Here is a 23,523-nt window from a genome sequence, read left to right on the forward strand (position 1 = left end):
AATGATGCTCTTCCCGCCATCGAAAGGGGGAGCGTTATCCATCTAGTAATGCAAGCAGAAATACGTGTCATCGTCGTTCCATAGTTAGCTCGTATTAATTCATCTTTGTCTTTTTCTATGTGGATACCTAAGTACTTAAAGTCTCCCTCGCTCCAAGCGAGAGGGTATTCCAACACAAATCGTTCGGTAGATGCCGTAAGAGGGAAAATCCGCGACTTGTTCCAATTAATCTGAATCCCTGAGAGCCTGCCGAAGCGGATGAATTCTCTAAGAATCGGATTGAGATTATCGCTGGGGTCTCGTATATACAAAGTAATATCGTCCACGTACATAGAGATTAAAATCTGCCTTTGAAAACATCTCAACGCCTTATCTTTATGATGTTGCCTCAGCTTTGCTGCAAGCGGCTCCATGGCTATAGCGAACAGCAGGGGCGATAAGGGACAACCTTGTCGAGTGCCTCTGGAGATGGGAAACGCCGCGGAAAGAATGCCATTTATTAGCACCTTGGCCCTAGGAGACTTATACAATAGTCTAATCCATGAGATGAAGATGAGTGGAAACCCCATACGCTCCAGTATCTTAAAGACATAATCCCACTCCAATGAATCAAAAGCCTTCGAGGCGTCTAAGAAGATGGCAGCCATTGGCAGGTCTTCGTGTACCGAGTTTAGGATCGAGAAGAAAGTGCGCAGGTTATGGGATGTTGCCCTGCCGGGCACAAACCCTGCCTGGTCAGGTAATATCAGGTTAGGGAGGAGCAGGTTAATACGAGTAGCAATTAATTTCGCAAGTATTTTCACATCACAATTGAGCAATGAGAGGGGTCGGTAGGAGTCACATTTATCTGCAGTTTTCCCGGGTTTAAGTAATGACGTAATGAGGGCCATGCGCATAGACGGGGGTAAATGGCCCACCTCAAGGGCATCTTCGTACACCTCTCGCAGGACAGGTGCCATAAAGTCAATGTAAGTTTTATAGAATTCTATTGGTATCCCGCCTAGGCCCGTAGCCTTGCCCGATCGCATGTGCATAATAGCCTCACGTACCTCGTCCAATGTAAAAGGGGTGCTCAGAAACTCCTTTGAGCGTCACTAAGCCACCCGAGGGACACATCCTCCAGGTAGTCCTGCAATTGCAAATCCCCTAATCTAGTCGACGTATACAATTGGTGATAATGTTCCACAAACGCATTAAGGATGTGCGTGGTGTCTCTGTAGACTTCCCCCTCCAGACCTTCAATTTCTAAAATAGTGGTAGAAGGTCGCGTCAATCGTATCGTCGCTGCCAGGGCCTTCCCCGGCCGCTCACCCTCGCCATAGCGTCGGGCAATCCAGTGTTTACCTCTAAAGTTCGTCTCCCTAGTGCCTTCGCTTGTATATTCCATCAGTTTTTCGCGAATATGTGCTAGTGTAGTATCATCAGGTCCGTCAGCCAATGACGTCTCCAATGTTTTAAGATCCGTTTCCAGTATGTGCAGGCGTGTTAGTATACTTTTCAGTACACCGGATCCTTTAGCGATGCACATGCCCCTTAGAGTCACTTTAAATGCATCCCATATAGTTTCTACATCCCGCACAGAATCCTTGTTACGCTTAAAAAATTCTAGACAGTCTTCCCGCAACTCCTCTTGAAACACAGGATCGAGTAGCATCTTCGGCTGCAGGCGCCAGGCAGTCAAGGGGGGGCCAAGGTCAGAAGCCCGCAGCGTGACGCGAACTGGCGAATGATCCAAGAACGTTCTTGGAAGATGCTGTGCTCTAGTCAGCGCTGTATAAAAAGGAGGAGAAATGAAGACATAATCAAGCCGGGCCCATGATCTTGCCTGCGCCGTGAAGTGTGTGCCTTCCCGCTGATCAGCATGGAGGCATCTCCATGTGTCAATCATGTTGTGCTCAGCTAGTATTTCAGATAATATCGTACGCATTTTGGTATAATGATGTGGGGTCGGGTGAGATCTGTCCTTCAATGGATCGAGTGTTGTGTTGCAATCCCCTCCCCAGATGAGGTGCCTCGGGCCCATGCCTATGATAGTCGCATTGAGATCTGCAAAAAATTGCGGATCATCTATGTTGGGGCCGTAGCAGCAGACCAGGGCAACTGCCATACGCCCCAGCCTACCCCACAGCAGGCAATACCTCCCCTGAGCATCGCATTTCGTGCCCTCCATAACAAAGGGCGTTCCCTTTTTTACCAATATTGCCGTACTCCTAGAGTATGAGGAGTAGGAGGAAAACAATGCGTATTTTGCCCATCTACAGGCAAAAGTGTGATTAGCCTGTGGTCGAAAATGTGTCTCCTGAATAAAGGCTATGTGGATTTCATGGCGATCCAAATAAGAGAGTATCTGTCTCTTTTTCCTGGGGTCCCCCAAACCCCTGACGTTCCAAGTTAATATATTTAAATCAGTGTCTGCCCTAGCCATGTGGGTAGCGAGAGGAATCAGGTTGCACCAGCATGTAACTCCGCAACTCGCTCACTTGTGTGTTCATGCTTGAGCGCTGTGTCACCTGTAGCATGATGTAACAGCGTACCCCGTGTCCCACAGCATTGTAAGTAGCACTGCTCGGCCGTATGTGAATGTGTATGTGCACCCCATGCAATAGGAGGAGCTCCCCCCGTATTTCTCCAGCATACAGACATGCCAAATCAGAATATAGCATCACTGTGAGAAAAATGGTGCCAAACATTGTAATAACATTGTCAAACATCCCCAACCCCCCACCCCTCTCCCACGAGAACCCCAAAGTGCAACCTATATCCTTCTCCATAGTACGCCCATCATGTAATGAAAACAAATCGATCAAATATAATACAGTACCAAGGGTCCCGATTAACCACTCAATAATAAAGTCCAAACGTAAAACAGGTCTTTCGAGGACCCGGGACGTATCTAGAAACCATACCTTCCCAAAATATCTAGAACGCTGACTTAACAAACATGATCTGTAATACGTATGCATGACATATCTTAACTGCCAATCTAGGCGCAGCTATCTCAAAGACAACGAAAATATTGGAGGGGACATGGAGCACCATAAAAACCTCTAACCCACCCCCAACCCACTGAAGCATCCCCAACTTGCCAGAATCCCCACTCCACCCCCCGCCCAAAAGCCCCATCAAACAGCTCAACATGAGCAACAGAGTCGTTATGTTCAGTGGGGTACACCCCATGAGGTACATCAAGAGGGCGCCCGTATCCACTCCCCACATCCTGCCCCCTCCCAACGTTAGGGAAGAAAGGGGGGGGGGGTGCCTGGAATATATTACCGACCACTGTCCTAAATCCAGCCATAGCAGTCTCGTGCACTGAAGCGCCGTCACAGCTGCGTGTCCATCGGGTGGACCGTCATGACGCCAATACTGCCACAGGCTACCAGTTCGGTGGTCAACTAACAGAAAGTTGTGACTCCACAACTAGTGATTGTCCTCGTGGTCTTCAGCATCACCCTCGTGTCTCACATTTCGCATAGTCTTAAGAGTCTTCAAAAAATCTTCCACTTGTTGCGGATTTGTAAAGAAGTGCTGTTTCGCTTGGTGGGTGACTCTCAGCCTTGCCGGGTATAACAATGCGTAATCAATTTGCATGGCCCGCAGTTTCTTTTTAACCTCGAGAAATTTACGCCGTTGCTCTTGAACGATAGGCGTAAAGTCTGGGTAGATAGTAAAGCTGACCCCATCACATAAAAGCGTCAGATTCGTGCGTGCGGCACGCAGCGCAGCATCCCGATCACAGTAGTTTAAAAGCCGGGCAATGATGGGCCGTGGTGGAGCTCCAGGTTTGGGCCGCGGTCCAAGGGAGCGGTGTGCTCTCTCGACGATAAACTGCTTAGAAAACGCTTCAGATCCAACCGAGGCAAGGAGTATCTTTTCTACGTAGTCTTCCATGCGCCCTGTATTGGTGGACTCTGGCACACCTACCACACGTATGTTATTACGCCGGCTGCGGGCTTCCAACTCTTCATTCTTTGCAGCTATGACTCTTAATACATTATCCATCCTCGAGAGCTGCGCGGTGTGTGAAACAGAGGTGTCTTCGTGATCAGATATCCTCCTTTCCGCTTCAGTGATACGTTCTTCGTGCAGATCCATTTTCTGTGCGAAAGCGTCCACTCTGGATGATAACCGATCTACTTTATCAACTATAGTAGCAAAGCCCTGCCTCATTTCCTGCATCAGCTGTCACAAGTCCGCTGTCGGGGGGTTGGAGCTCGCACCATCTGCAGGCGAGTCATTAGATCTTCCCGCATCCTGGGCACTCCGTGCACCCTTCTTGGCCGCTGGGACCTCAAACGTAAGTTTAGGCTGTCGACTATTTACCCATCGTGGGCTTAGTGCGTGTGCCCGTAGCAGTGGGCAAAAGGGCGATTTCCTAGTTCCACGCAGGCGGAGACGGGGTCAGAGGTTCCAGGTGGAGCACAGCGCGTCCACAGCAGAGGCCAGCAGTTCATAGGAAGCCCCAAATCGGTACCCGAAGGCCGAGATTGCAAGCAGGGAGGGAGGCAGCCACCACCTTCGCCACCAGAGGAACGCGAGCCTCAGTTATTCCGTGACATCTATAAACGTCACATGGCGTCAACTGAACTCCACCAGACAAGGGACAGCGGGACCAGTAGCAATCAACAGCACACACCAGCAGATGAAATGAGGCCAGTACCTCCGGGGCCCACGCGGCCCGGGTATGTGCCCAGCCACCGGAGCGCCACTTCCATAAAGCTGCGAAGCAGTGGAGTCACAGACAGCAGCGTGCGCCACCAAGGCACCTCCGTACTATCCTCTGCCTCACCGCGAGTGGATGTGCGCACTTTCACAGCAGCGCCCTCACAGCGAGAGAGCGCGTCAAGCCTCCTCTATCCAAGTGGAGCCTCCGCCTCACCGGTCCCCCATGTCACGCCGATACCTTAGGCCGCAGGCTAGCTCGTCTCGAGATGGCAGATCTTAGCGGTGGGTCCCCCTGGGGTACTTCAGCCAGTGAGCCCCAGCTTCCACACCGTTATCATAGTGCACATGTGGTTATGCAGTCATATCGCTTCCTCAGGCACGGAGGGGGGGTGACACATATCACCGGGCCCCCAGGGCACCCGAGTCACTCCGGTAGTCATACACCCCTCCCCCGTGTCCCGCAATGGCCATCAGGCTTCCCTCATATCCCGACTCTAAACTCTAAATGGCGGGGGGGCGATCAGCGATCAGCGTCCCGTGGCTGTTCCGTGCCCTCCGCGTCCCGCAGCAACTCCTCCAATAGAGCAGGGCGCCCCAGTTGCAGGCCTCTGCCTGGTCCTGCCTGCCTCGTGGTGCGCCCCGAGCTGGCGTAACTCACACACCCGACACCACGCTCCACTCCTCTGCAGTCCAGCGCCCGCTCCGTATCGTGGCGCTGCTAACTTCCCCGCAACAGGTCACACAGGCGTCAAACTTCCACCGAGGTGACAGGCCAGTGCGAGCAGCATCCTAATGTGGTTTTCGACGGAGGATCAGCAGATTTAACAGGATAAATGCAGGATTATATTTCCAGGCAGCAGGAGCCTCACATCAGTGCGGCCGTTCTGCTTGTGCGCCCTCTAGCGCCTCCTCCTTCAGGCTATATTAGCCGGAAGCTGGAGCGAACGCGAAGCGGACACGCGCAGCGGGCGCGCCGAAGGCGCGCCAAAGGCAAGCCCGTCTTCGCCCGTCCGCACCCGATCCGCAACCAGCGCCAGCCCGAATGTCGGCCCTACAAGCAATACGGAGACACGGCGATCATATTCAAGCCTTCAGCTGCATGAACTAAATAGTAAGCTTCATAACTCTGGATGCATCGGTTTATTCCCGTACACACTTCCCGGTATAGACCAGATAATCTGTCCTAACTGCAGTGCTAGAATACTTTTATACCACTACCACGCGTCTATGAATACACTGTTCCAGCATCAAACAATCAGGGGAGAGCATGAAAACAAGACGTTTAAATGCCTCCTGTTAAATACTAGATCTCTAGTTAAACACAGTCTCGAATGTGCGCAGCTCCTGGAAAACGAGGAAATTAAGATAGCTTTTTTTTACTGAGACCTGGATGAACGAGGCCTCAGGTCCAGATTTGGTTAATGCCACACCTCCTGGGTATAGCTGCCACTCTCTCAATAGGGCGAACAAGAAAGGAGGGGGGCTCGCAGTAATTTTTCATGAATCTCTGAACGCTATGTTTCAGGGTTCACTCATGCCAGAATGTGAAACACTGGATTTCTGTTTTTATCTCTCCCATCGTTACACTTTTAAAGGGACCCTAGTCTATCGGCCTCCGGGCCCTAAACCCCAGTTCCTCACCCAGGCTAGTAGCTGGGTCGAAAATGAACTGGAATCAAGATCGTACACGATCTTAGGGGACTTTAATTTCCATTTAGAAAAAGAGGGAGACCCAGACACTAGCACACTAATTGATATAATGAATTCAATTGATCTGAAACAGCTGGTCCCGGGGCCCACACTCAAAGCAGGGCACACCCTAGATGGAATCTTCTCCAACAATGAACAACTTAACATTATTGATACCTATCCTGTTATTTGGTCAGACCATAACGCAGTGATATTTTCTGTCACTTCTCCTACTTCCAATCCAACACAGGGTAAGACGATACATAGGCTATATCGCCCCTGGAATAAGGTAAGGGGACAGGACTTACACAACCTGGTACTTGACACCCTTCCTACCCCTCCTACCAATTTAGACGAAGCCGCTGAATGCTATTTTAAATGGTTGGAAGCCGCCAGTAACAAACTGGCCCCCCTAAAAAAAAGCAGGAATACTAGGAAACGACTAACGTCTCCATGGTATTTGCAGCAACTTAGGGAAAAAAAACTCCGTTGTAAAATGTTTGAAAGAAACTGGAGAAAGAACTACGATGAAGCAGAGAAAACACTATATAAAGAATGTCTTAAAGAATATAAAAATCTGGTGTTCAAAACGAAACAAGATTTTTGTTCTTGAGTCTGTGGAGGCTTCTGGTAAAGCATTTTGAACCTGTTGGTGAAGAACACGTAATTTAGTGGTGAGGTCATGTAAATAGTCAATCAGCATTGTATACTGTATATCAGAATACTTTCTAGGGCGAGGGAGTCCCCATACATTAGCTGGGCGCCCGAAAACAATCTCGTATGGGCTGAGTCCCAAACGAGAATGTACAGCTGTTCTAGTGGACAGGCGAGCCAAAGGTAAAGCATCGGGCCAATTAAGACCTGTGCTGGCTTGTACTTTTGCAAGCTTAAGTTTGAGAGTGCCGTTATAGCACTCTACCAAACCCGCGGACTGAGGATGATTTGCCGCATGAAACTTCTGCCTTATACCAAGACCGGTACACACCTTTTGCATAATTTGGCCTACAAATTCACTTCCATTGTCACTCCAGACAATGCGCGGCAAACCAAACCTAGGGAAGAACTCTTTTAGAAGAACCTTGGCAGTGGACAAAGCAGTGTTGTCTTTCAGGGGTTAAGCCTCTATCCATCTGGAAAAGACACATACCACTACCAGAACATATTTAAGATTGTTACATCGATCCATGTGAATGTAGTCGATTTGCAACACCTCAAAAGGATATGTTGGGGGAGCAAAATGACCTGCCGGAGTTGGGGGTTCCCTTTCCCGGATTTTATATCAAGCAAATGATACAATGCTTCACCACATTATCTGCACATTTTGGAATCCCTTCGTTCAGCCACACTGGAGCCAGAAGTTTACATATTCCTTTTGCACTGATGTGGGCTTGACCATGCGCCATAGTAACTACAGGCAGTACGTAGGCGTCTGGTAACAGCCAACACTGGTGTTCTGACAATTCTATCCAACATCCTGTTGCGTCTAACATTCCTGTACTCTCTTTCCACTTTCTCAACTCTTTCTCTGCAGCATCTCCCTGAATCGATCTCACACTTTCTATTGTGTCCTCACACATCCCTCTTTCCCTGACCCAATTCGCAGGGCCCGCAACATACATGCGACTTGTAGCATCTCTGGCTGTCCTTTTTGCTACCTCATTCGCAAAAGCATTTCCGCGACCAACATCATCCGTAATCTTCTTATGCGCACTACATTTCACAATTGCTATCTGGGTAGGCAAAACAAGTGACTCAAGAAGATCAGTTACCAATTGACCATGATGTATTTTAGTACCATGAGAGGTAAGGAATCCTCTTTCTTTCCACAAACGACCGAAGCTATGCGCCACACCGAACGCATACTGGCTGTCGGTATACACATTCACTCTCTTTCCTTTAGATAACACACACGCTCTGGTCAAAGCTATCAGTTCAGCTGCCTGAGCTGAATTATGTCTGATGCGTGCTGTCTCCACGATTGTATACAAGGTGGTAACAGCATAAGCTGAAGTTGTCTCACCATTTGGGAGTTTGAAACAAGACCCATCCACCCATAGGATCCCATCTGGATCCACTAACGGCGTATCTTTCAAATCAATCCTGCCTTTTGTCTCGTCCTCAGTATGGAGAAAACAATCATGTTGTTTCCGAATATCTTTCTCTTCTGGAAGAGGTAACAGTGTGGCTGGATTTAAAATATTACACCGTTTGATGTGCACATGACTAGCCAAGAGCGTCAGCTCATATCCAGACAATCGAGCACTTGTAAGATGTTGTGTTTTCGTCCTATTTAGCAAGGTATCCACTGCATGTGGTACCATAAGAATGAGAGTATTATCTAGCACCACTCCAGCAGACTGACGAATAGAAATCGCTGCTGCTGCTGTAGCTTTAAGACAACTAGGCAATGCCTTGGCTACTGGGTCTAACGTAGCTGAAAAATATGCACATGGCTGCTGTTTGTCTCCAAATCGTTGTGTTAAGACTGACAACGCACAACCCTCTCTTTCATGGACATAGAGCGTGAAGGGCTTACTGTAATCTGGGGTACCCAACACAGGAGCAGAACACAGAGCAGTACGTAAATCAGAAAAACTCTTCTGACATTCGTCAGTCCAAGGAAGGGGTTGGGGTGTGTCTTTCAAAGTGAGTGCTAACAAAGGTTTGGCCAACAAAGAAAAATTCGGAATCCATTGTCTACAATAAGAAGTGATGCCCAGAAAGGCGCGCACCTCTCTTTGCGTAGATGGCACAGACATTTGCGCAATTGCTTGAATTCGTTCTGGGGTTAATCGCCTTCCCTCCTTTGATAAGAGATGACCCAAATAGGTAACCTCTCGATGGACATATTGCAGTTTAGAAGGCGAAACCTTATGATTAAGATCAGACCAGTGACGTAACAGTGCAACAGTCACATTCTTGCAGACATCCTCTGAATCAGCAGCAATCAACAAATCATCCATATATTGAATAAGAGTAGCACCTGGGGGCAAAGGAAAAACATCAAGCTGACATTTCAGAGCTTGACTATAAATGGAGGGGCTTTCACAATAGCCTTGGGGTGCGCGCTTGAACCGGAAACTTCGGCCTCCTAGAGAGAAACCAAAAATATCCCTACTCTCTTTGGCAATGGGAATGATGAAGAAAGCATTTTTCAGATCAATAACAAAAAACCAAGCCGCCGAGGCAGGTATCATAGTTAACAGGGCAGTGATATCTGGAACAACAGGAAACTGTGGTACAACAATTTTATTGACCTCCCGAAGATCAATCACAAAACGATAAACAGGAGGCTTAGAAGGATCAGTGCGTTTAAGAACAGGAAGAAAAGGACTATTACATACATTTCCTCTCGTTTCCTAAATCACACCCTTCTGAACCAAATCATAAATGATATCCAAAAGCGCTCTTTCACCTTCATTGGAAATTCTGTATTGAGGAATGCGTGGCAATTTAGCATTGGGCTTGAGAGTAACAACATAAGGCGGGATCTCAAGACAACCAACTTCATTTGGACCCGTAGCCCAGAGCGTTGCAGGAAGAGAGAGCAATTCAGGTGGGAATTGATCTTTAGACAAATACATTGAAGAAGTCAATTTCTGCCCTAAAGTAAGATGCACACCAGAAGGAGAACAATATATTGTTGCATGCATTCTTTTCAATAGATCCAAACCCAACAGATTCTCGCCGCAACCAGTCGTTAAAAGAAGAGGAGCTTCCATATCATAAGGGCCAATTGAAATAGGCAAAGGACAGGAGACCGGGTTACGAACTGGGGCGCCAGAAATTCCTACCGATACATTTGTTAAGCCAGACAAAGGTGCCCCAGGGAGTTAAGAATGAATGATAGAACTTCTCATCGCACCAGTATCTAAAAGAAAGGGCTCTGAAACACCCATTGTAGTGACATTGACATAAGGCCCATCCTGATTTACTGGAATCGATACAACTCCCTCACTTTGTCTATGGCTGTCCTAGTTAGCGTGAAGGCTTTCATTTTCACCTTCAACATGATAATCATCATTGTAATACTGTGTAGACTGAGTATTCTGCTGATCGAAGTAGTTCGTAGAATTTGGAGGGGGTAAGGAACGCTGTTCTTGAGGCATCACACCTCGACCTCTACCCCTGTATATTATCTGGAAACCACCACGGCCTCGTGGAGCAGATAGTTCTCCCTTACGTTGCAATAAAACCGGGCAGCTATTCTTAAAATGACCTTCCTCTCTACAATAGGCACATTGGTAAGGACCTAATAAAGGTCGCGGAATAAAGGGCTCAGGCTTTTGATACACCCTCTGAAACTGGGGAGGCTGGCGCTGAGCAGAGCGAGGAGGATAAGCTTGTTGCAGAAGAACCTTCGTTTTTAATTCTTTCGTCTTCTTCTCTTGCTTATCTTTCTCCTCTTTATCCCTGTTCTCATAATATTGAGCAGTAGCCAATATCTGGGCAGAAGAAGAAACAGCCCATGAACTCTTGGAGTCTTTCAACTTATGTTACAGTTCGGGAAGCAAATTAAATACGAATTTATCTACAAATAATCACTGTCCACCCTCTGTAGTCATATCCTGACCACTGTGATCAATAAACGTCTCCTCAAAACGAGTGAAGAAATCAGAGACACTCTCATCTTTCTTCTGCTTACACGCAGCTAATTTATCAAAATTAACTCGCAGGGCGGGCATCATCGTTTTCATTAAAGTAATTATCCTACCGGGGAGTTCTGAAATCAAAACATCAGGCTTAGCACCACCCACTTGGGCTGCATCCGCGGCAGTTGTAGCAGCCCAATCGCCACCCAATGCTTGGGCGTGATCCTCTCTACGAATCCGAGCCCATAATGCTTGTGGGACTACATTTCTCATCAACATATCAATATCGGCTAAATTTATAATACAGGCATCAACAGTCTGGGACAACTCCTTATAATAGCCAGCAGGGTTTTTACGGGGATCTGGTAGAGACTGTTTAAGAGCCAAAACTTCAGATCTCTTCCAGGGGACATGTACCCATATACGCTGAAAGTGCTCGGGAACAGCTGGATTAGCACCTGCTTGTGCAACCGCTTCTCTCCACACTGGAGGAACTTCTCTCATGGGATAATGTTTGGATGTCAGCCTAATAGCAGGATCGGAATCAAAAAAAGTCTGTGAGGAAAATAAGGACCTAAAAGTGACAAGTGTCCTTACGGCATCCTCAACCTTAGAACCCACAATGAGTCCCTTATCGAAATTAGCCTGAACATCTAACAAACCCTGAGGAAGTAAACCCAAATCCATATCCTCCCATTCTTTAGCGAGAGTGTCACACATAACATTAAATACATATCTCTGCGTGGGCGCCTCCCACTGATGAAAGGTGGTCATGATATCTTTCACACTATACTGGGGACCCTTCTCGATCCATTTGCGAGCGAGAGAGTCCAATACCACCCGTTCGTCGGAACCTGGGAGTTGACTACGAGACTGTCTTCGAGAAAAAGCCGGAGACATATTCAAAGTCTCAAAGAAAGGAGACAGAAACCCAGAGACAGTATCTGTGAATCGTTTGCGCACAGTAGGAGAATTAGACATAAGAACAGGGGACAAGGTATTAGGTGAACTAACAGAAGAATTAACAGTTATAAGGGGAGCCGAAGGCAAAGGAGATTGATGTTCAGGAAACGGAGGCAAAGAAGTTGGTGGCGGAAGAGGTGGGGGTGGCACTACCGGAAGGGGCAAATGCGGAAGAGCCGGAGCAGGCGGAGGCGCAACTAATGGCTGAACTGGTTGTAACAATGGGGGTGCATTAGCACCTTGTACATAGGGAGGAGGCAATCTCAATAAGTGAGACATCAAAGGGTCTTCCTCCGGATCCTTACTTTTATCAGAAGGGGAAATAGGCAACACCGGATAGCATTTATCTATCGCCATACGATGCTGTCTCTCTGAAATTTCCATTTCATGATTAATCTCATTATCTTTAAACTGCTGGGCAGCCTGTATAATCGTCATACTTTGTGTTTTCTTATCTCGTTTTGCCTGTTTAATTTCTCTCTGTTTGCCTTCCTTACGCCAGAGGCGGAAAGAGTCAAACATTGCCGGCCGGGCTTTTCTTTTAAACAAAATTGCTTCCAAAGTATCTAATATGTCAGGCTCAAAGCTACCATTCTGTGGCCACTGTAGAACACCATCGTTCTTTGTGTATCGGATCCATGCCTCATTAAAGGCAATGGGGCCAACACCATGTTTAGAATAAAGCTCATAAGTGGGAGTTCCAACCGGAGGAATTGGACAAGAGTCCTCCAGCCGGGAATCCCTATCACAACCAAAACAACAAAACTTTCCAAACTTACTCAGACCAGGCATCGTTATTTCACTGGACTGTTCACAAACATCAAGGGGTTAAATGAAATAATATAGCACAAACGTACTCGCCCCTCGGCTTCGGCTTTTGCAATAGCCGAATCAAAGACCCAAATCAAAAGAAAATAGTGGGAGCTACCCACCAATACTTAACTGTCTTCTTACGCCAACAGAGGCCCGTCTAACGTCTCGCGATACCATACATCACCAAAAAGGGCCAAAGCAAGGCGGCAGTCAGGGCAGCAGTCGTCAGCAGCCGTCAGGAAGGAGAAACCGAGCTGAAAAAGACCTTCGGACCACTTCGACATACAGGGGTCGCTTGACGTGGTTCACGATTCCTCCAGAACTTTCTTGCGGGGTTCCTCACGACCCTCAGGCAAAATCGCTACCTCTGAAGCCGCCTCACAGAGGGCACCAATTGAAGAACCAGGGCCTTATAGGCCTGGCGGCGCAGGGCACGCTTTAATCTCCTGAGTTCACCTGCTTTGTTGAACAGAGACACAGGACATTCTGTTGAGCGTAGAAGATCAGGTTTATTAGCTGCAGCTAAGTACAGTTGTCCCAGAAGTACACTCAGTATGTTCTTAGGAGACTGCCACTTTACTCCGTGGCGCACAATCTTTTATAGCACATATAGATTCACCAAGAACACTCCCAATGCATACATTGTTATCCAATGAGAAGAGTTTGAAAACACGATATAACCAATGAGAAAAGTCTGAAAACAAGATATCAAGTAACTCAAATAAACCTCTCTTCCAACTGTTTTTGTCACCCCTCCCCACAAGCTAATCAGTGGTAGTGTCTACAACTCAACTTGCAGGTGGCAGGACATATTTGTATGCTTTGGAGGACAGTTGTGAAATGAGAGAATACAAGTAGAGAATAGCGAAGGCCAGAAGATAAGATAAAGTCAGGAAAGAATGGTGTGAACCGACAGACAGTTGAGACAGGGTTTAGTCAAACCAGACGAGGATTAGTGGACTCAGCCAGTCCCTGACATCAGTCTCGTAAACAGAGGCAGAAGGTTATTTGACACGTCGCAGTAAGATCAGCAGAAAAACTTCGTTCATTGTGCTGCCTGGGTGAGGGCAACACAAAATGGCGGTGGAACACAAAATGGTGGCTGAATACAAGCGAGATCGAAAATTGAATTTTCTCAGGGTGAAAGTGCAACTCAAATGATGGACGGAATGCTGAATAAATCATACATTCACCTCCAGTCAAGAAATCTGGGTAAAATCAATCGTTCATTTACTCACCATGCCACCCCAGTTTAGACCCAGCCATATTCAAATCAGGCTTGACCCTGTGCTTTATGGGAACAGTCCTGACCGAACTGCCAAGCCAGGTCCTCCCTGGACCCTAAACACGCATCCTGGGACCAGTTTCTAGGTACAACCTTTCATCAGCCAGGCTAGCTTGAATCCAGTGGCACAGTGAGCAAGGGACCCACGTCTGTGCATACCCACCCCACTTAGGGTGAAAAGTGCTACGCAATCAAATAATGGACGGAATGCTGAACAAATAGTACAATCACCATAGTCAAGAGATCTGGGTTAAATCCATCGTTTCTCACCATGCCACCCCAGTTTAGACCCAGCCATATGTATATCAGGCTTGACCCTGTGCCTCATGGGAACAGTCCAGACCTAATTCCCAAGCCAGGTCCTCTCTGGACCATAAACAAGCATCCTGGAACTGGTCTCTGGGTATTACCCTTCATCAGCCAGGCTAGCTTGAATCCAGTGGCACAGTGAGCAAGGGACCCACGTCTGGGCATACCCATCCCACTTAGGGTGAAAGTGCTACGCAAACAAATGATGGACGGAATGCTGAATAAATCATACATTCACCCCCAATTAAGAGATCTGTGTTAAATCCAACATTATTTTGCTCAGCATGCCACCCCAGTTTAGACCCAGCCATATGCAAATCAGGCTTGACCATGTGCCTCATGGTAACAGTCCAGATCGAACTGCCAAGCCAGGTCCTCCCTGGACCGGAAACAAGCATCCGGGGACTGGTTTCTGGGTATTACCCTTCATCAGCCAGGCTAGCTTGAATCCAGTTGCACAGTGAGCAAGGGACCCACGTCTGGGCATACCCATCCCACTTAGGGTGAAAAGTGCTACACAAACAAATGATGGACGGAATGCTGAATAAATCATACATTCACCCACATACAAGAGATCTGGCTTTAATCCATTGTTCTTTTGCTCACCATGCCAACCCAGTTTAGAACCAGCCGTATGCAAATCAGGCATGACCTTGTGCCTCATGGGAACCGTCCAGACCGAACTGCTAAGCCAGGTCATCGCTTGACCGTAAACAAGCATCCTAGGACCGGTTTCTGGATATTACCTTTCATCAGCCAGGCTAGCTTGAATCCAGTGGCACAGTGAGCTTCGGACCCATGTCTGGGCATATCCATCCCACTTAATGTGAAAATTGCTACGCAAACAAATGATGGACGGAATGCTGAATAAATCATACATTCACCCCCAGTCAAGAGATCTGGGTTAAATAAATTGTTCTTTTGCTCACCATGCCAACCCAGTTTCGACCCAGCCATATCCAAATCAGGCTTGACCCTGTGCCTCATGGGAACTGTCCAGACCGAACTGCCAAGCCAGGACCTCCATGGACCGGAAACAAGCATCCTGGAACTGGTCTCTGGGTATTACCCTTCATCAGCCAAGCTAGCTTGAATCCAGTGGCAGAGTGAGCAAGGGACCCACGTCTGGGCATACCCATCCCACTTAGGGTGAAAGTGCTACGCAAACAAATGATGGACGGAATGCTGAATAAATCATACATTCACCCCCAATTAAGAGATCTGTGTTAAATCCAACATTATTTTGCTCAGCATGCCACCCCAGTTTCGACCCAGCCATATGCAAATCAGTCTTGACCCTGTGCCTCATGGGAACAGTCCAGACCGAACTGCCAAACCAGCAGTGACGGCTGTTGAAATTTGAAACTGGTGTGGCGTATGCAGAACGAATCAACGTATGTGAGCGAGCGCAGCGAACGAGCCTGACGGCAATAAGGGGAGTTCTTCGGGGTTCTCCCCCGTGAATACATTTTTTTTAAATTGTCATCTTTTCGGTTCGATTTTCAGCACTATTTCTGTGATAAATGGACTAAAAATTCAGTTCTTCTAGGCATTCATAAAAAAAACTCATACTTTTATCAGAGAATTTCTGGGTTGCGAAGCAAGTCTGACTACTGAAGATGGCTAGGGTACTAAGCAACACTGCTTTGGCTATACCCTTTCCAATAGAAAACACTAGTTAGCGATGTGAACAAGTTCAATGGACAAACCCGGGGTCTAGGGAGAGTCCCTCTCCTGAGATAGCAATTTATTGGGAAATGGTGCATTTGAAAGCAAATGAATGCAGCGATAAAGCAAGGCTTATTAAGCAGTGGGAGCGTATAGTCTTGATATATTAAACTCATTAAAAACAGTCCCGTATCTTCTTGTATTAATTTTTTCAACAGTTACAGTAATATGGAAATTGCTCTGCATGACAACTTTAGCCCTTTAAAATGTATGCTTGCGCAGTGTCTTGCACAGCATGCAGCATTAACTTTGGAAAAATATGCTCTCCTACTTGTACTAACGGGGGAGACCAGCAGTTAATGTATTACTGCAGCGACCTAGTGGTAAGTTCTCACTTGGGTTGCAAATGTAAAAAAACACAATCAGACTGAGAAGGATTCTGTTGCTGTTATATATTCCCCTCCGATATATAAGCAAATGACAGTGCAACTCATATCAAAACACTGCAGCAGATGCAGTGCTTAAATGTGTGCATAAATATATAAAATAGCTAAACACACAATAAAAGTGTACTTAATAAATGTATCCCCCTCTCTTGGTTTCAAACTGCCCACCAGCGCGAGAGAAACCGGTCCTGGCTGGTGATAGGATCTGACTGCCCATTCCGTCCATGACCTTTCTGCTGGAGCCAGCAAACAGAGGTGCAATGCTTTCAATGCTTTGCCACTGAGCCGTCACACATCCAGCTGTAAATGGAAAGATCACGGGGCTCCAGGAGCTAGCTGGCACAGGCACAGCACACCATCTGTTTACAACCCACATATGTAAAGGCATGCCTAAAATATGTTCACAAGAACTGCGTTTAACAACATGTTTATAGGCAATACCCACACACAGCTAACAATGTTTGTTAGACAAATCACGCCGCCGAATCGGCAGGTATAGACGCCTCATCTGCTCCTGTTTCATAATGCAGTAAATCCGTCATCCGGTGAAAGTGATGCTGAAACGGCCATCTGCAGCGGCAACGCCGTGACAGCATGCCACAATGATGGCCTGCTGCAGCAAAGCCCACGGCGTGAAAATTGCACATTATCACGCTGTTTGTCAGAGACGCGCTGCACGTCTGGTGGGGATGGATTTCTATCATGTGTTTTAGTGTGTCTGAATCAACACAAATTTTCCAGGGTACTGTTGTGAAGAAAAAACATATTCACTTGTTCGACTTTAGTATTTATCCGAAAAAACAATTTGACCTGCTACATGTGTGCTGTTTCAAAAGATTACTACGTGCTTGGACTGTCGGGCTTGTAACCAAGCACTACAAAAATAACTTGCTTTTATATAGCGCTCACTGTCACCGTTTACCCGTTTTGCAACTCTACAAAATTGTTAGCAACACACCTGCATTTGACACTTTTTACGACAATGAACTATCTTTAACAAAGTTTCTGTTCATGCACAGCATTGTTCAAAGCCAGAGTGAAGTCTGTGACTATCTGTTGCAGAGTTGAGTCTGATATGCACGGGGCAGCTAGGAGGAGAACAGAGTGACAGCTACAGCAGAGGGCAGAGAGACACAGCTGAGAGCGTTTGACGAGCTAGGAACTCTCTCTAGGATGGAATGGATCTAGGGGTTACCGTCGGCTGGGGTGCTTCTTAGCAGCAAGAAGCTGGGTATCAGAGGGGACGGGGTAAATGAGATCCCTTGAGATTGCGGGGTGAGTGTCAAAGGGTGGAGAAAGGGGGAATCATCCTATGGAAAATACTACAAGGACGAGACTGCTCAGAGTGAGGGTTCAAATTAAGATGACAGTACCTAAGCCGGAAGAGACTTTCAGGTGAACGGAGAGGCTAGACTGCTCAGTACATAGTTGGCGACAAGGTGTCTGATCAACCAGAGACATAACATGTTGTCACTGAGATAACAATGTCTGAGAGAAGAGAGTGCAGGACGTGAGAGAATGGAGTGCCTGACAGAAGATAGAGGAAAGGGGACCGGCAGAACGAAGAGAGTGCAGGAAGTGTCAAGGTGGAGATCAGCAAAAAGAGAATGAAGCAGGAAAGAGAGCGATTGCAGAACGGAGTGTATCATCGGGAAGAAACTAAGATTTTCGAATCATGCTAAGTATGTGGCACCAGAAAGACGTGTTAATAGATGACAGCGCCTACACAGAAGGACAAGACACATGTCGCGGCTCACATCGCAATACTTGCGGGGGACGAGGGGGGTCGCGCGGGCTTGGGGGACGGGGAATTAAAAAATTTTTAAAAAGAAAACTTACCTGACCGCTAGTCCGCGCCACCTCTGCGCCTGGGCCCTTGGCGCCTTCATTCACGAACAGCACTGGAGTGGAGTGGCAACCACTCTCAGCCAATACTGGCGCTGCTCCAGCAGCGCCAGGATTGGCTTAGAAGGGTTACTGGCCGCCCACCGGCCCATTAGGAGACCGAGGGTTGCGCCTTTGATCAACCCTCGCTCACCTAATGCGCAGCCGCCAGGCAGAACAGACACTAGTGCGCATGACTGGGCTGGTCAGAAAAATTTGCCAACCTTTACCAGTCATGCGCACTTGTGGTGCTGCCTGCTCCTGGTCTGTCTGACAATGCATGCCAGTCAACATGATGCCGAACCACCCACCCCCTTCAGACTCTGAAGGAGGTGGGCGGTCTGACGTCATGCTGACTGACATGATTGTCACTTCTCCCTCAGCGTCTCTGAACTTAAGTAAACTGAGAGTTTACTTAAGTTCAGAGACGCCAACGGAGCTGCAGGCGCGGGCAGCTTGTGGGGCAACGCCCCAGCGCCCCAATGGACACACCGCCCCTGCAAGCCAGGTCGTCCCTGCACCGGAAACGCGCATCCTGGGACCAGTTTCTGGGTATTACCCTTCATCAACCAGGCTAGCTTGAATCCAGTGGCACAGTTAGCAAGGGACCCATGTCTGGACATACCCATCCCACGTAGGGTGAAAAGTGCTACACAAACAAATGATGGACGGAATGCTGAATAAATCATACATTCACCCCCAGTTAAGAGATCTGGGTTAAATCCAACGTTCTTTTGCTCAGCATGTCACTCCAGTTTAGCCCCAGCCATATGCAAATCAGTCTTGACCCTGTGCCTCATGGGAACAGTTCAGACCGAACTGCCATGCCAGGTACTCCCGTTACCGGAAACACGCATCCTGGGACCGGTTTCTGGGTATTACCCTTCATCAGCCAGGCTAGCTTGAATCCAGTGGCACAGTGAGCTTCGGACCCATGTCTGGGCATACCCATCCCACTTAGGGTGAAAAGTGCTACACAAAGAAAATGAAGGACGGAATGCTGAATAAATCATACATTCACCCCTAGTCAAGAGATCTGGGTTAAATCCATTGTTCTTTTGCTCACCATGCCATCCCAGTTTAGAGCCAGCCATATGCAATTCAGGCTTGACCATGTGCCTCATGGGAACAGTCCAGACCTGACTCCCAAGCCAGGTCCTCCCTGGACCGGAAACAAGCATCCTGGGACCGGTTTCTGGGAATTTCCCTTCATCAGCCAGGTTAGCTTGAATCCAGTGGCACAGTGAGCAAAGGACCCACGTCTGTGCATACCCATCCCACTTAAGGTGAAAAGTGCTACGCAAACAAATGAGGGACGGAATGCTGAATAAATCATATATTCACCCCGAGTCAAGACATCTGGGTTAAATCCATCGTCCTTTTGCTCACCATGCCACCCCTGTTTAGACCTAGCCACATGTAAATCAAGCTTTACCTTGTGCCTCTTGGGAACAGTCCAGACCGAAGTGTCAAGCCAGGTCCTCTCTGGACTGGAAACACGCATCCTGGGACCGGTTTCTGGGTATTACCCTTCATCAGCCAGGCTAGGTTGAATCCAGTGACACAGTGAGCAAGGGTCCCACATCTGGGCATACCCATCCCACTAAGGGTGAAAGTGCAACTCAAACAAATGATGGACAGAATGCTGACTACATCATTCATTCACCCCAGTAAAGAAATCTGAGTTAAATCCATCGTTCTTTTGCTCACCATGCCCCCCCAGTTTAGACGCAGCCATATGCAAATCAGTCTTGACCCTGTGCCTCATGGAAACAGTCCAGACCGAACTGCAATGCCTGGTACTCCCTGGACCGGAAAGACGCATCCGGGGACCAGTTTCTGGGTATTACCCTTCATCAGCCAGGCTAGCTTGAATCCAGTGGCACAGTGAGCAAGGGACCCAAGTCTGAGCATACCCACCCCACTTAGGGTGAAAAGTGCTACGCAAACAAATGATGGACAGAATGGGGAATAAATCATATATTCACCCCCAGTCAACAGATCTGGGTAAAATCCATCGTTCTTTTGGTCACCATGCCACCCCAGTTTAGCCCCAGCCATATGCAAATCAGTCTTGACGTTGTGCCTTATGGGAACAGTCCTGACGGAATTGCCAAGCCAGGTCCTCCCTGGACCCGAAACACGCATCCTGGGACCAGTTTCTGGGTATTACCCTTCATCAGCCAGGCTAGCTTCAATTCAGTGGCACAGTGAGCAAGGGACCCAATCCTGGGCATACCCATCCCACTTAGGGTGAAAAGTGCTACGCAATGAAATAATGGACGGAATGCTGAACAAATAGTACAATCACCACAGTCAAGAGATCTGGGTTAAATCCATTGTTTTTTTGCTCACCATGCCAACCCAGTTTCGACCCAGCCATATGCAAATCAGGCTTTACCCTGTGCCTCATGGGAACTGTCCAGACCGAACTGCCAAGCCAGGACCTCCCTGGACCGGAAACAAGCATCCTGGAACTGGTCTCTGGGTATTACCCTTCATCAGCCAAGCTACCTTGAATCCAGTGGCACAGCGAGCAAGGGACCCACGTCTGGGCATACCCATCCCACTTAGGGTGAAAAGTGCTACACAAACAAATGATGGACGGAATGCTGAATAAATCATACATTCACCCCCAGTTAAGAGATCTGGGTTAAATCCAACATTCTTTTGCTCAGCATGCCACTCCAGTTTAGACCCAGCCATATGCAAGTCCGGCTTGACCATGTGCCTCATGGTAACAGTCCAGACCGAACTGCCAAGCCAGGTCCTCCCTCGACCGGAAGCAAGCATCTTGGGACTGGTTTCTGGGTATTACCCTTCATCAGCCAGGCTAGCTTGAATCCAGTGGCACAGTGATCAAGGGACCCACGTCTGGGCATACCCATCCCACTTAGGGTGAAAAGTGCTACACAAACAAATGATGGACAGAATGGTGAATAAATCATATATTCACCCCCAGTCAAGAGATCTGGGTAAAATCCATCGTTCTTTTGGTCACCATGCCACCCCAGTTTAGACCCAGCCATATGCAAATCAGTCTTGACGTTGTGCCTCATGGGAACAGTCCTGACCGAACTGTCAAGCCAGGTCTTCCCGGAACCAGAAACAAGCATCCTGCGACCTGTTTCTGGGTATTACCCTTCATCAGCCAGGCTAGCTTCAATTCAGTGGCACAGTGAGCAAGGGACCCAATCCTGGGCATACCCATCCCACTTAGGGTGAAAAGTGCTACGCAAGCAAATAATTGACGGAATGCTGAATAAATCATACATTCACCCCCAGTCAAGAGATCTGGGTTAAATCCATTGTTCTTTTGCTCACCATGCAACCCCAGTTTAGACCCAGCCATATGCAAATCATTCTTGACCCTGTGCTTCATGGAACAGCCGAGAACGAACTGCTGAAGTACTGTTTTTTTCAAAACCCAGCGGTGCCAGGGAACACACCCTAAGACTTCGAGTTCTTCCTGTTTCAGACTACAGAAACACAGAGTCTTCTTGGTGAAGTCAAAGATCGTATTTATTGGCTGCAACCAGTAACAGGTGTCCTAGAAGTACAACACGGTGTATATTCTCAGGAGACTGCTCAAACTTACAAAGCCAGCCTTCTCTTTTTATACAAAATATTATGCTTTAGGCAAACATTCCTTATTTTACAGTTGACCATTCACATATTTTCACTACAAAGAAAAAGCAGAGTCATGATGACAAGCCCATATTTCAGTTTGTCCAGCCCTCAATTAATTACCCGGCAAGGCTCAGTACTTTCATCAGATATCGTCGGACCCCCAATAAAAACGGGCACCTCCTCCTCGTAAAGCATGTCATAAAGGAAGAAACAGGGACAGGTGTGTGTAAGATTAGGCATGGTTTGTGTGTGATGAAAAGGTTTTATGATATGTTTTGCCTTGATACTAATCTCATTCGGCCACTGGGAAAGGAACTGGCCGGACAGGTTTGGCTTCAGGCAGTGGAGTCAGCTTGCCCAGGTCACAAAGGAGTCAGCAAAGGTGTATGTGTCCTTCAGACTCGATTTTTGTCCTAGTCATTGGCCTATGAGAGGGCAACCACAAAATGGCTGCCGTTCAATGGAAACCGAGGGTTTAGAACGGAAACTATGATTTCAGGGTGATTTCTTCACCCGAATATGGCGAAAATGCTTGTGCATAGTATCCTAATCATTCTCGGTCTGCTGATACAAAAATCGTCATGATATGACGATGTTTAGAACACGGGTCCAGAATTTAAAGTACCACAGACCCTCCTTTTGCCCTTACATAGGCAATAACCTATACTCACGTTAATCTGAGTCCAGGTCTATGTTCATAAAGTCGTTGAGATGTTGCTGTAGCATCATCCTATTACTTAGCTCGTCCCTTGATACAGGTTTCCTTACACACGATGTAGCACAGAGGCCACATATTGCAGGAGCACACTGTACACACAGACAGAACAGGAAAAGAATGGCTAAGATCATCCCAATGACTATCAGAATCTTCCATCCCCAGGCGGATATCAGTTCCCAGAACCACCCCATCAATGACCAATCTCCTTTATCCACGTGAATAGATTCGGAGATCTTATGCAGTTTGGAAATGGCCTGGTAAACTGTCGGAGCGTTAGCTGGAATGAAAACACAGCAACTTGATTGGATCACTTTACATACCCCACCTCGGTCTGCAAGTATGACGTCTAATGCGACCCTGTTCTGAAGAGTCATAAGGCGATCCGACTGGAGCTCAGCTGTCAAATTACTAAGGGCACCGGCGGTTTCATCTACCGTGGATTCAACCACCCTTGTCAATTGCCTTATGTTCCTGCTGTTAACCATAGGCCCCCAAAACGGCAGAAAACCCTTTACGAAATCTCCAAGTTCCTGTCCTGTAGTGTCTTCTTTACTGATGACACCTCTAACTATCCTTGTCTTATGGTAATCTGCCGCGGCCGTGTAGGTGGGAGGCAACCGGAACAAAACAAAACATGTGCCTGAGAAGTCAGGGGGCAACCATGTATAGGCTCTATTATGGCAGATGAAATAGGTACCCTTAGCTGCTAAGAACGAAGGGGAAGTCTGAGACGCAAGAACATATGTTTCAGTGCAGGTACTTTTCCCTAACTGAGCTCTGGGATTCTTGCCATTACCTTGCATACATAGGTGACCCTGATGGGGTACAATCCAAATCGGGGAGGATCTCTTTGCTCGCTGG

This window comes from Triturus cristatus, chromosome 1_1, assembly GCF_964204655.1.
Source record: "Triturus cristatus chromosome 1_1, aTriCri1.1, whole genome shotgun sequence".
Lineage (NCBI taxonomy): Eukaryota > Metazoa > Chordata > Amphibia > Caudata > Salamandridae > Triturus > Triturus cristatus.